General features: G+C 49.3%; 1 long non-coding RNA gene across 1 annotated transcript in view; it reads right to left on the bottom strand.

The window, feature by feature from the left end:
* The window catches only part of LOC149859604 (uncharacterized), a 135,545-nt gene that overhangs the window by 44,534 nt on the left and 78,455 nt on the right, over positions 1 to 12,556 (bottom strand). The window contains exons 5-6 of the long non-coding RNA XR_016443530.1: positions 10,430 to 10,504; positions 7,242 to 7,483 (exon numbers count right to left, since the gene is read on the bottom strand). This is a non-coding gene — a long non-coding RNA (uncharacterized LOC149859604). The remainder of the gene's footprint in view (positions 1 to 7,241; positions 7,484 to 10,429; positions 10,505 to 12,556) is intronic.

The following is a 12,556-nucleotide window of genomic DNA, read 5'->3' as shown; positions in this document are numbered from 1 at the left end:
CCCACCACTCCAGATGCTGCAGCCGCCACTGCCACTGCCTCTTCCAGCCTCTCTCCAAGTGTACTTGCTCCCCACCGGGCTTCTCCGGGTCAGGGATTCCCCACTGCTTCTGCAGTTGCTGCAGTCGTGGCTGCCGTCACCGCTCCCACCACGGCTGCTGGTGCCGGTGCCACTGCCGCTTCCGCTGCCATCTGCTGTCCACCACGGCTGGTCCCCTCTTGGCCAGTAGGTTCCTGCCAATTCTCTGGCCCTCAGCAGCCTTCCCGCACTTTCATGGCTCCCTTTAATCTCCGCCACGTGACGCCTTCCCATGACGTCACCCAGCCCCAGCTGTATATGGGTGTGGCTTACAAACCACGCAGGCAGTTTCTCGCCCCAAGCTTCCTCGCTCCTCCTGGCCCCTGGAATAGGTAAGTCATTATTTTTTTCTTTGTCTTCTCCGGTTGGGGTTTTGCCTCTGGGTGAGGCTCCCCCTCATCCTGATCCTGTGCCCCTGGCACAGTGATTCATTTCAGTATGTCAGATCACTGTTCATTTCGATTTGATTGAATCTGTTATTGAGTTTCAAAGTTGTTTTGGTGATTTGGCCATAGGCTGTAATGGGGAATCACTAAAATGCCTATAATTTTGTCATTTCTTGCCTAATTCAAATGTAAATTGCAGGGATGGTAGCCCCACCCCAGGCCATGAAGCCTGCCAGGTTTCAAGGAGATAGGTGAAAGAGTTTCTGTGAAACTGCAGGTCAAGGTTCTGAAGGTGAAACTCATGTCACGTGTGCATGCATAGGCAGAGCAGAATGAAACCAGCATGGATGGTAGCCTGTAAGAGGGGGCCTTCCTTGTGCTTGTTAGAGCTCAGCCCACCCACCTGTTTCTGGGCCAACTGCCCACCCCTCTTTTCCTGCCACACCTTGATGGAAAACTGATTCAAATATTTCCCAGGCGGGAGGCTGGCCATTTAGGTGTCTTGGGGTGACATCCATTCTGCAGCTGCATACCTCCCCTACACTGCAGCTCATGCCTCACAGATTGCATCCTTCACCCCTTCCAGATGTGGTCCCCTCTCTGGGACCTTGTGCTCCCCCTTAGGCCCTGGCCCTGCCTTCAGGACAGTCGGAATCCCAAGCCTCTTGCTCTAGGCATTCCTCGCAGTGGGCCCCTGGCCCTTTGACCCTGCTTTGGGTCCTGGCCCCAGCATGGACCAGTTGAGGGTGCCTCTGATATCTTTTATTAGACCAACTGAATAGTTGGAGAAATATATCTTAGCAACCTTTCAGGTTTAAAAACCTTTCACGAGGCTGAGGAAGCATCTGCAGTTGGTGTGTGTGTGCTCTTTCTAGATGGAATGAATAGTGAAAAAGCCAGAGGCTGGTATGTATGCAAGAAAGCCAGTCAGTGAAAATGTAAATTGATGTGTCAGGGGGTGAGGGACAGGCTGGGGCGGGAAAGGGGGATGTAACGGGTAAAAGTAGAGAGATGCCTGGGGAGTCAGAAGTCAGGCAGGTTACAGTGTGTCATAAATCCAATGTCTATATTGAGTCCATGAGTTTTTGTATCCAGGAGGTTGATGAAGTGAAGTTCATAAACTTATCTGTGAGAAGTTGTTTAAATTCAAACAAGCACCGAACCTTGCTAACCTCATCACCAGAAGCAAACTTCCTACAGCCCAAAATGCACCAAATGGATCCAGACCATGCCAAGATAAGAAATGCAAGACCTGCCAACATATTTCCAGTACTCCCACAATTACTACACCCCACAACAGAACCATCACAACTCCTGGATCTTACAGCTGCACCTCCAGAAACGTTATATATCTCATCCAGCGCATCAAATGCCCTGATGGAAAATACATGGGAGATACAAAGCAACAACTCTGCACCAGAATGAGTACACACCAGAAATCTATTACAGACAAGAATATCCAACTACCTCTGGTGGCACATCTCTCACAAGAAATCCACTCTGTCTCCAATCTCTCAGGCCTGATGCTCAAAGGGAATTTACAAAACACTTTTTACAGACAAGCCTATGAAATTCATTTCATCAACCTCCTAGATACAGAAACTCATGGACTCAATATAGACAATGGATCTATAAACACACAATAACTTTCCTCTGACTCCTCAAGTACCTCTCCACTTTTACCTGCTACATCTCCCTTCTCCCCCACCCCCATCCCTTACCCCCTGACACCTCAATTTACATTTTCACTGACTAGCTTTCTTGCCTGCATTGCATGCCAGCCTCTGGCTTCTTTGTACTCTTCATGGATGGAAGGAATAGTACACAACAAATGCAGATGCTTCCTCAGCCTGAGGATTCTAAACCCAAAAGCTTATTAAGATATATTTCTCCAACTATTCAGTTGGTCTAATAAAATATTTCAGATTGACTGAAAGACCCTTGTCTGCCTTGTGTGTGTTAAAGCAAAGCGGGATGAATGCAGCAGAGATGGTAGCCTGTAACAGGGGGCCTTCCCAGTGTGGGTAAGATCTCAGCCCATCCACCTGTTTCTGGGCCAACCACTCATCCCTCTTTCACCTACCACACCCTGATGGAAAACTGATTCCGATGTTACTCAGGTAGGAGGCTTCTCAGTGCCCATGGTGGAGAGGATTGGTTGGTGGATGGACTGCTGGCACGGGACAGTGGTTCCCTCTCTTCCACATACCCCTGCCTCTGCCCTTCTGCCTCCCTGACTCTGTTCACCAGCACCTCCATCCAGTAATCCAGGGTTTTCCTGGTGCACACACTCCCCTTCACCCTCAGGTCATGCATGGGGGCCAGCACGTGGACCATAATGGACTGCAATGGAACCAGCCATTTCTTGATGCCACTTCACCAATGCCTGCAACTGTGATGACAGCAACTTTCCCCAGCCAGGAAAATCGTTCCCCTGAACTTCTCCATTTCATTTTGAAGCTTCCTCACTATGGGGATCACCTGGCTAAGGAGGCCACCACCAGTGCTAAGGCTCTCAGTGGGCTTGAGGAATGGCTTGAGGACCACCAAGATTTGGGAGACGGTATCCCACTCTGTTTTGTTGAGATGAATACTGATCCCAATCTCCCTGAGCAAAGCCATCTCACGGATGGCCTTCTATTGCTTGACCAGCCTTTCGAGCATCAGGTATGTGGAGTTCCACTGAGTCTCCATGGCCTGCATGATTTTGTGCTGCGGGATGTTCAGCTCTGTTTGTTTCTCCCACAGTATCTTGCCCCTCTTGATGCTCCGGTAGAAGTAACCTGCCACCTTCATGCATTTGGAAATGAGCTTGCTGCTGGTGCTGGTGCCATCGCTGGCAGCCCCATGGTACGATGGGGCCACAAGCACCATGAGCCACCTGAATCCTGGCCACTCAACTAAGGAAAAGGGCTGACCATTCCAAGCAAACATCTCCCCAGTGCTCTAGGTGACCTCGCTCACCTTTAAAACATGACCCTCTTTCTCTCCACCTTTCCTGCACTGGTCCAGGGTGGCTTGCCTCTGCTTCACGGGGATTGGGGCTTTGGAGTAAGAAGGGGGAACTTCCCTTTGGGCATGCTCCCACTGGTGCCAGGCTGAGGAGGAGCCAGGGCAAGGGGGTGGTGCTTCCTGAGATGCATCAGCATCCCCTTGGTGCTGAAGTCTTTCACCTCCTTGCCCTGGCTGGTCATGCATTGGCAGTGCAGGCAGATTGCAGATGATCCCATATATGCTACCTCTAAATGATCCTACACTACACTACCCTCTCGCTTCTGGGTTGTGGGTGCAGATCCTGCCTTATTCCCCTCCTCAGCATGCAGAGGCAAAATGACATGGGAAGCTGAGCCAGCTGTCTCCACAACCTACTCTACACTGCCTTCCAGAGAGGAGGACACTTGGGTCTAGGGGAACTTTGAGAGGTGTGGAGCACAAATTCAGATTCCCCCTCCTTCCCCAGAATTTCCCTAGCTATGGCACTCAGATCCAGATCCTCCTCTGGCACTGGAAGGCTCATGCTGGGAAATGAAATTGGGATTTCATAGATTTCATAGATACTAGGGCTGGAAGGGACCTCAGAAGATCATCGAGTCCAGCCCCCTGCCCGAGGGACAGGAAGTCAGCTGTGGTCATAGGATCCCAGCAAGATAAGCATCCAATTTACTCTTGAAGGTGTTCAGTGTAGGTGCTTGAACCACCTCCGATAGCAGGCTATTCCAGACTCTGGGGGCTTCGACAGTAAAGAAATTCTTCCATATGTCTGGCCTGAAACAGTCTTGCAGTAGTTTATAACCATTCGACCCCATCATCCCTTGGGGCGCTCTGGTGAACAAACGTTCCCCCAGGTACTGGTGGTCACCCCTGATAAAATTATAGGTGGCCATCAGATCACCCCTGAGCCTGCACTTTTCCAGGCTAAAGAGCCCCCTGGCTCTCAGCTTATCATCGTAAGGTCTGTTTTCCTGACCTCTGATCATGTGTGTGGCTCTTCTCTGGACTCTCTCAAGCTTCTCCACATCCTTTTTGAATTGTGGAGCCCAAAACTGGATGCAGTACTCCAGCTGCGGCCTCACCAAGGCCGAGTACAAGGGAAGAATGATGTTCTGGGATTTGCTTGAGAAGCATCTATGGATGCAAGCCAGCGTTTTGGTCGCTTTACTAGCCGCAGCATCTCATTGGAGGCTCATGTTCATCTTGTGGTCAATGATGACCTCCAAGTCTCTTTCTTCTGTAGTGCTAGCCAGCGTAGCACTGCCGAGCCTATAAGGGTGCTGCAGGTTTTTCCTCCCAAGGTGGAGAACCTTGCATTTTTTCGGTGTTAAACACCATCAGGTTCTCACTTGCCCATTTGCTGAGCCTGTCCAGGTCAGCCTAGATCACCCTCCTGTCTTCTGGTGTGCATGCTTAGCCCCAGAGTTTGGTGTCATTGGCGAACTTGGCCAGTTCACTTCTGACTCCAATGTCCACATCATTAATGAAGATGTTGAACAATATGTGTCCAAGTACAGAGCCTTGGGGGACCCCAATGGTCACAAGGTACCGTGATGATTGACTTCTATCAATTACCACCCTCTGGGTCCAACCACAAAGCCAATTTCCCAGCCAGTGGATCGTGATGGACCCACGGTCATAATTGGCCAGTTTGGCCAAGAGGTAATCATGGGATACCAGATGGAAGAATTTTTTGAAGTTAAGATATATGACATCAATCTCTTCTCTCCTGTCCAGGTTATAGGTCACCTCATCATAGAAGGAAATGAGATTGGTCAAGCAAGACCCACCCGCAACAAACCTGTGCTGGCTATCCCTCAGGATGTTGGCATCAGCCAGTCCATTACGGATGGCCTCTTTAATACTTTTCTAAGATCTTCTCCAAGATAGAAGTCAGGCTGATGGGCCTATAGTTAGCCAGATCTACTTTTCTCCCTTTCTTAAAGATAGGCACCACATTGGCCTTCTTCCAGTCTTCAGGCACTACACCAGAGCACCAGGAGTTTTCAAAGATCCATGCCAGAGGCTGGGCTATGATGCTCACCAGCTCCTTGAGTACCCTGGGGTGTGGATTGTCAGGGCCAGCTGACTTGAATGTATCCAGCCTCTCAAGGTGTTCCTTCATGAGGTCAGCATTAATGGAGGGCAGGGGATCTCCCTCACCTGGACCTCCCTGTCCCGTGGTGAGCATGGGCATCCCATGGGACTGATGAAAGACCGACGCAAAGTACCCATTTTCCTGGGCGTCAGTTGTCAGTTGCCCCATCTGGTTCAGCAGGGGTCCAATGTTATCCTTGCTTTTCCTCCGGCTCCCCACATATCTGAAAAAGGACTTTTTATTGTCCTTGATGCTCAAAGCTAGTTGGAGTTCAGTTGCAGCCTTGGCTTTCCTGGTTTGCTCCCTGCAGGACTGCACCAGTGCAGAATATTCCTCCTTGGAGGTGAATCCCATCCTCCGTCCTTTGTAGGCCTTTCTCTTTAGCCTCAGGAGGTCTTCTAGATCCCTGGAGAGCCAGGGGGGTTTCTGTGCCTTCTTGCTGCCTTTCCTCCAAGATGGAATAGAATTAGCTTGTCCATTGAGGATTGCTCCCTTGAGGAGCAACCATTCCTCCTGAACTCCCCTCCCCCTGGGGTCATGGTCCCTTAGGGTTGCACCGACAAGCCTCCTGAGCTTGTCAAAGTTGGCTTTCCTGAAGTCAAGGACTTCTGGGTTGCTGAGTGACTTGCCAGCTTTAGGGCAGATGGTGAAGATGATCAGCTCATGGTTGCTGTCACCCAGCTTCCCATCAATCACTAGGTCACCGATTAGGTCATCCCCAGTAGCCAGTACCAGGTCGAGCAGCGTTTTACCTCTCGTTGGCCCGTAGAGTTGGGATGGAGGAGGCTTGTCATGCTGGTGGTGCTGGGGGTTATTATTATTGCTGGTATTAGTGGAGGTGGGGCAGATGCAGACACTGCTCCCTTGTCCTTGCCCCCACTAGCAGCAGAAGCCTCATGGCTACTAATGAAGAGGGTGCATCTATGTTGGGGGTGGGGGGAAGACTTTCAGCTCTCCCTCTGGCCCCTCTGCCCCCCTGCCAAAAGACTGGGCACCTACCTTCCCAGCACGCTTCATGTTTGTTGTGCTGGAAAATGTGTGTCTGTGTGTGTATATCCGTAGTGCTTTCCTGCAAAGTGATGAGACACTGCCAGGCAAAGCACAGCTTTCTTTTTGTGAAGGTGAAAAAAAAAGAAGAAGAAATAACAGGATTCTGGGGGAAGAAATATTTGAAAGGAATTAACAATAGGGATGGTATGCAAGGGTAAGTGGGAAAGGATTGGTTAACAGCTGTCTACAACTTGATAGCAACAGACTACCTACTGCTGCCAGCTTAGACCCTTCAGGTGCTGTGCTCTGCTACAAGAGACAGATCTCACAAAAGGCAGAGAACAGTTCCCAAACCACCTTATATATTCTTTCTCCGTCCCTCCCCCAGAGCACTGCGTTTGGAAGGGACCTCAGGGACAGACTGCAGACACTGGCCAGCTACAGATGTCAGTATCAGAGTAGTCGTAGTCCTCCTCTCCCCCCCTCCCCTCCCTCTTTTGAGTTTCTGTTTCCTCTCAAGCTCGCCTCTGAAACATTAACATTTAAAATGTTTCAGATGGTTCCATTTCGTTTCAGAGATGTTTCAGAGCCTTCCATTCCAATTTGGATTCGGTGTTGCAGGTGCCAGAACAGGCCAAAACACCTCTGAAATCAAACAGCTGCCCAAGTTTTGCACAGCCCTACTAGAAATACTTTACCTGATACATCCTAGGCTTGCATTACAAATTCACAATATCCATAGGAGAATTGGGAGATTCCAGGATGCTCCAAGACAAAACCATATAATTAGTTGGTGTGAGGTCAGCTAGGATCACAGCTCTGCTTTAGATGCCTTGAATATATTTCCAGTCCATGTATGTATAGATACATGAAAGTTTATAGACCAGTACACGTGGAGTTCTACATTGTTCCAAGGGCAAGGTGGTAACTGGATGAATGGCTGCGGAAAGAGGAAATTGGTTTAAAATCGGGGGAGCAATTATTTGGGGTGGAAGGCCACATAAGGAGTTTTGGTGAGCTGTCACGGGTCAGTACTCTGTTCCCACACCCCCACTCACCAAAACTTCCTAAGTTGAGGGCCACACTTCTCACTCTTTCTCCCTACCCCCTGCCATCCCCACACCACCCAGAACTGCAGCAAACCCTGATCCCCCCCCCCGCCCTCTGCCAGGTGCTGCAACAAACCCCAATCCCCTGCTCCCCCCCCGCCCCTGCTAGGAGCTGCAGCAAGCCCTGATCCCCACCCTGACCCAGAACATGCCAGCTGCAACTGCAGCTTATACCAGGACCTTCCCAGTGTGCAGGAAGCAGCCTGGGGCAGGCACCAGCATTAGCTGTGAACAGAGCAGGCAGGTTCAGGGTGAGGAGCAGAGCATCTGCTTACATCCACAGCTTAGGCCAGCACCCATCTGGCGTGCAGGAAGCACTGCCAGGTGGGCATCATCATCAGCTGTGGATGCAGGAGGCAGGTTCCAGGTTGGAATTGGGGCATCCACCTGGGTCCACAGCTGATGCCACCACATCAGCACTAGGTAGAAACAGCCCTGCCTGCTCAGCACCATGCAGCAGCCACAGTCACCAGCTGCCCATGAGCTGGATCTCATCAGTTTGCCGCTGCCTGCCTGAGGGCTGGATACAATCCATTGGCAGGCTGTATACTTGCTGCAGCCTGTATTTTACTCACCCTGATTTAGATACTGGATGTGAAGAAAAAGAAAGAGGGAAGATGCTTACTGGGAGCCTGGAGGAGCTGGCAAAAGAGAAAGTGCCCCATGATCCGCAGTTCTGGAGCAGCTGCTCTGTGCAGCTAAAGTGTCCCCAGAGAGGTGGAAGAGAGAGGCATGGAGAGCCAGGGAGCGAGGAGTGCAGAGAGTGTGGAGAGCTGGGTAATGGGGATCTACGTCCCAAAACACAAGAGGCCAGGCAGAAGCAATGACAGGGAGCAGTGGACAGCTGGCTGAAGAGCTCAGAGGAGCTTGATTAGGTCAGAAGTCACTGGCAACAGGGACACTGTGGAGCAGAGAGGCACTAGCAGCAGTGAAACTGCACCACAAAAGGGCCAGCTGGGAGGTAGGGCTGTGTTAGGCTTCGGACAGATCTTCGGATCCAGAGAAGCTTTGGACACTTCAGGGTCTGAAGCAGCATGTCCAGGCTGAAGTGCTGGCCTTGTTCAGCTTCCTGAAGAGGTTCGGAGCTTCTGAAGTGCTTCAGAGCCACCTCAGAGATCTGTCCATAGGGTATGAGGAAACAATAAAATATCTATAACTTTGTTGTTTTTTGTCCTATTTGGATGAAATTTTCTGAGGCGGTAGACTCTGCAGAGAGCATGAATCCTGACAATTTTCAAGAAGGGGTTTGGGGGGAGCTGTACCCCAAATTCTTGAAAGCAAAACTCATGTCATGTCTAGGTACTACAACATAGGGGGGTGGGGTGGTAGCTTATGCTGAGACCACAAAGCCTGCCAAGTTTAAAAAAGATTGGTGTAGGGGTTTGGGGGGAACTGCCCCTCAAGATGTGGACAAGCAAATCTCGTGCCATGGGTGACACTGCGTATGTTAAGGCACAGTGGGGCGACAGCTGCAGGGATGGTGGCCCCTGCTGCGGCCACAAAGCCTGCCAGCTGTTGAGGAGATCAGTGCAGGGGGGTTCTGGTGCCCTGCACCCCTAGCTACTGACAGACAAAACTTGTGGCATGGGTGCTTGTGGGACTGTCTCTGTCTTGGGGCATGTGAGACACTACTGCAGGCCTGGCTGCTAAGCTACTGTGTTACCAGGTACCAATCAATCATGATTCACTCAGGGACCAGCTCAATACATAGGACCTAGCTAATGTGCCATCAATTAACACCTACAAAACCAGACTAAGGAAAGGAAAGAATCAATACAAACAATAAACTGCCCCAAGACAGACAGTCAGTTCCACAAGCACCCATGGCACAAGTTTTATCTGTCAGGAGTGCAGGGCCACAGAACCCCCCTGCACTGATCTCAACAGCTGGCGGGCTTCGTGGCCACAACAGTTGCCACCATCCCTGCAGCTTTCACCCTGCTGTGCCTTAACACACACAGGGTCACCCATGTCACGAGTTTTGCTTGTCTGCAGCTTGAAGTGCAGTTCCCCTCAAACACCTGCATCAATTTTCTTAAAACTTGGAAGGATTTGTGGCCTCAATAAGAGCTACCACCCCTGCAGTTTTGACCACCCTGTGGTGTGACACATAGATGTGACAGGAGTTTTGCTTTCAGGAATTTGGGGTACAGCTCCCTCCAAACCACTTCATTGATCTTCTTGAAACTTGGCAGATTTCATGCTCTCAGCAGAGGCTACCATCCATGCAAGGTTCATCCAGATTGGACAAAAAACAACAAAGTTATAGATATTTCATTGATTCCCCCATTATACCCTATAGCCAGATCTCCAAGGTGGCTCCAAAACTTTGGAGCTGGTTAAGCCAGATCGAGGTGGAAACCCAATCCAGAGCTCCAGATCGGATCACTGCCATTGGAAGTGGCTGGATCCGAAGCCAGATTGGATCAGTGCTGACTTGCACAAGCCTACTGAGAGGAAAGTGGCTGGGCCCTATCCCAGGGTATTGACAGCTAAGTTCCTTTTTTTTTTTTTTTTTGCTTAGTCTGGCATGCCCTCACCTCAACAGACTGGCAGGGTGCTGAGCCAGTTTGGCAGAACCCCAACCTAACAAAAATAAGGGGGAAAATTACCAGCCAATCCAATAAACTCCAGGACAAGGGGGTATCAGCCTGGATGGGTTTCAGTTTTTTTCTTTGGACTTTTTACCCTTTGATTTTTATTGTAGGACTAGAGGTCATAACCCTTGGGGAGAGAGGGGGCAAAAAAGCCCTCCCAAGACCAACTGCATGGCTCACCTGAGACTGGGAAGAAGTCTGGTAGTCTGTGTTTATGTTAGTTCCATTGAGATGACTGTCAAGACACAAACGAGCCTAAAAGAGAAAAGACAAGTCACCTGTTAAGACCTACATAAATGAATGGTGGTGTAACATCTGAGTAGCACTAGGCTGAGGTGTAGAGTAGGTTGGAGCCCCGGAAGAGATCCACGTCAGGTTACCATTGTACAGTGGCAGTGAGAATTATCACCTCCCAATTAATATCATCCTAAAAACATCAAGATGTGGCAGGAGAGAGTCGGGACCACCACTATGAACACAGGCAAGTGAACACAAAGCCAATGGTCAGGGCCAGGAAGGTACCGAAGTGCCATACACATAATTTTAACCAGGCCAAGCCCTGACATTGAACTTGAGGGAGGATACATCAATGAGTAAGGGCATGAAATTAATCAAAGGAAAATGTAGGTTCTATCTCAAGAAAATAACCTGATCCAAAGGTTACCAAAGCAATGCAGTGGAGTCACCCTTCCCAGAGTTATTTGTCCAATAAGACTGGACAAACATCTGTTAAGAAGTACCCTACTCAGATTGCTTTCATCATTTGCCAATATCTGATCTAAACTGTTTCAAAAGAAGCTAACACAGTGAAAACCACATCATGCACTGTATTTGCATAATTGCTAAGGAAGGTTGAGCATGTCTAAGAATTTTATTGGTAAGGGATCATGGCTTGGCATGCTGGATATTTTTGTTTAAATGCAGAGGTGCCAATTTTGAAATATTTATGATGCAGGAAATAGTTTATATTCTGCTTCCTTAATGTCTCTTCAGCATGCATATGTAAGTGATATTAAATAATCTAGTTCGTTCAGAATCCAGGTTGACAAAAATAATACTTTAAGAGAAGGAAAGTTATTTGGCCTAAAGCCAAAGTCTATGACTAAGGCACAAAAAGACCTATAAAATGTGTTGTATCTGGGCAGCTAGCTTTCCAGACTAAATACCTTAAAGATAATTTTTTACAGCTACTGCCTTCAGTGAACCCATACTAGCAAGGTCAGTCCAGCCTTAAGCAGAGAAACCTGCAGTGTCACATTAAATATCCTGATCCTGCTTTAGAATGTTTAAACACACAGAGAATATTTTGTAGCCTTTAAGATGAACTGACAGACCTCTATTGCACACCCTGTATTTTCCAGGCGGTTAGTTTCCCTGCAGTGAACACAACTGTGAAGCACTGTGCTGGGTTTTTGCATCACCATTCCAGTGGTTGAAGTCAAGGTTCATATTTTGAGAGACCTTCAAGGGATCTGAGCACACACAGGATCGTAAAAAATAAGGCTAGAAGGGACCTTAGGAAGTCATCTAGTCCATTTGCAGACTTCATACCACCAACCACATACCACTGGGTTTACCGGTACAATCATCCCCTCTAGCTCATCAATTGCTTCCCGGTCCCTCTGGCCCAATCAGCAGTTCCCAGAGCCCTCTGGCCTTTCAGTCAGTCTACAGGGCATACCCCCACAAGAGTCCACAGGGTGTACCCCTCAATCAGTTCCCAGAGCTTGTGTCCCTCACCAGTCTTCAGGGTGTGTTAACCCCAATACACCTAAAGAGTAAACCCCCCATGCCCTCACTCAGAGTATCCATAGCAGCTTCTCCATCTGGCCATCTCATAACATGAGCTCCTACACCTCTGGGGGACCTTCTCCCCTGGCCCTCCCCAAGTTTCTCTCAGTCCTGCTGAGACTTCTCCCAGCTCTAGCTCTCCTGAGCCTACTCAGAGTCTGTAGCCTTAGAACTTGTAGCAGGGAGCTCCTCCCCACAGTACTGGAAAGGCCTAACTGCTAAGTTATTCTTTGGGCTGGACTTGTGTAACCCCAGGCTTCACCCCTTCCAACTGAAGGGGTCCATCCTTTTAGACACCAATCTACCCTTTTCCTCACTCAACTGCTTTGTAGTAATGGGGTAGGAGTCTCTGATTACATGCAGATTCGTGATTGTATCCCCAAAAAGCCATTTCAGAGCTATTTGATAGACCACCTGGTTGCAATGACTCATGCTTAGTGACCCCTGAGTTTTTTTATCACCACAGATTACAAGGAGGTGTGTGACCTTTGCCCACCTTCAGTTTGTTGTCTGGAC

The sequence above is a fragment of the Crocodylus siamensis genome, chromosome 7, assembly GCF_052110815.1.
Source record: "Crocodylus siamensis isolate JL-2025a chromosome 7, ASM5211081v1, whole genome shotgun sequence".
NCBI lineage: Eukaryota > Metazoa > Chordata > Crocodylia > Crocodylidae > Crocodylus > Crocodylus siamensis.
The sequence above is the reverse complement of the archived record's forward strand: the minus strand, read 5'-3'. Positions and strand labels throughout refer to the sequence as shown.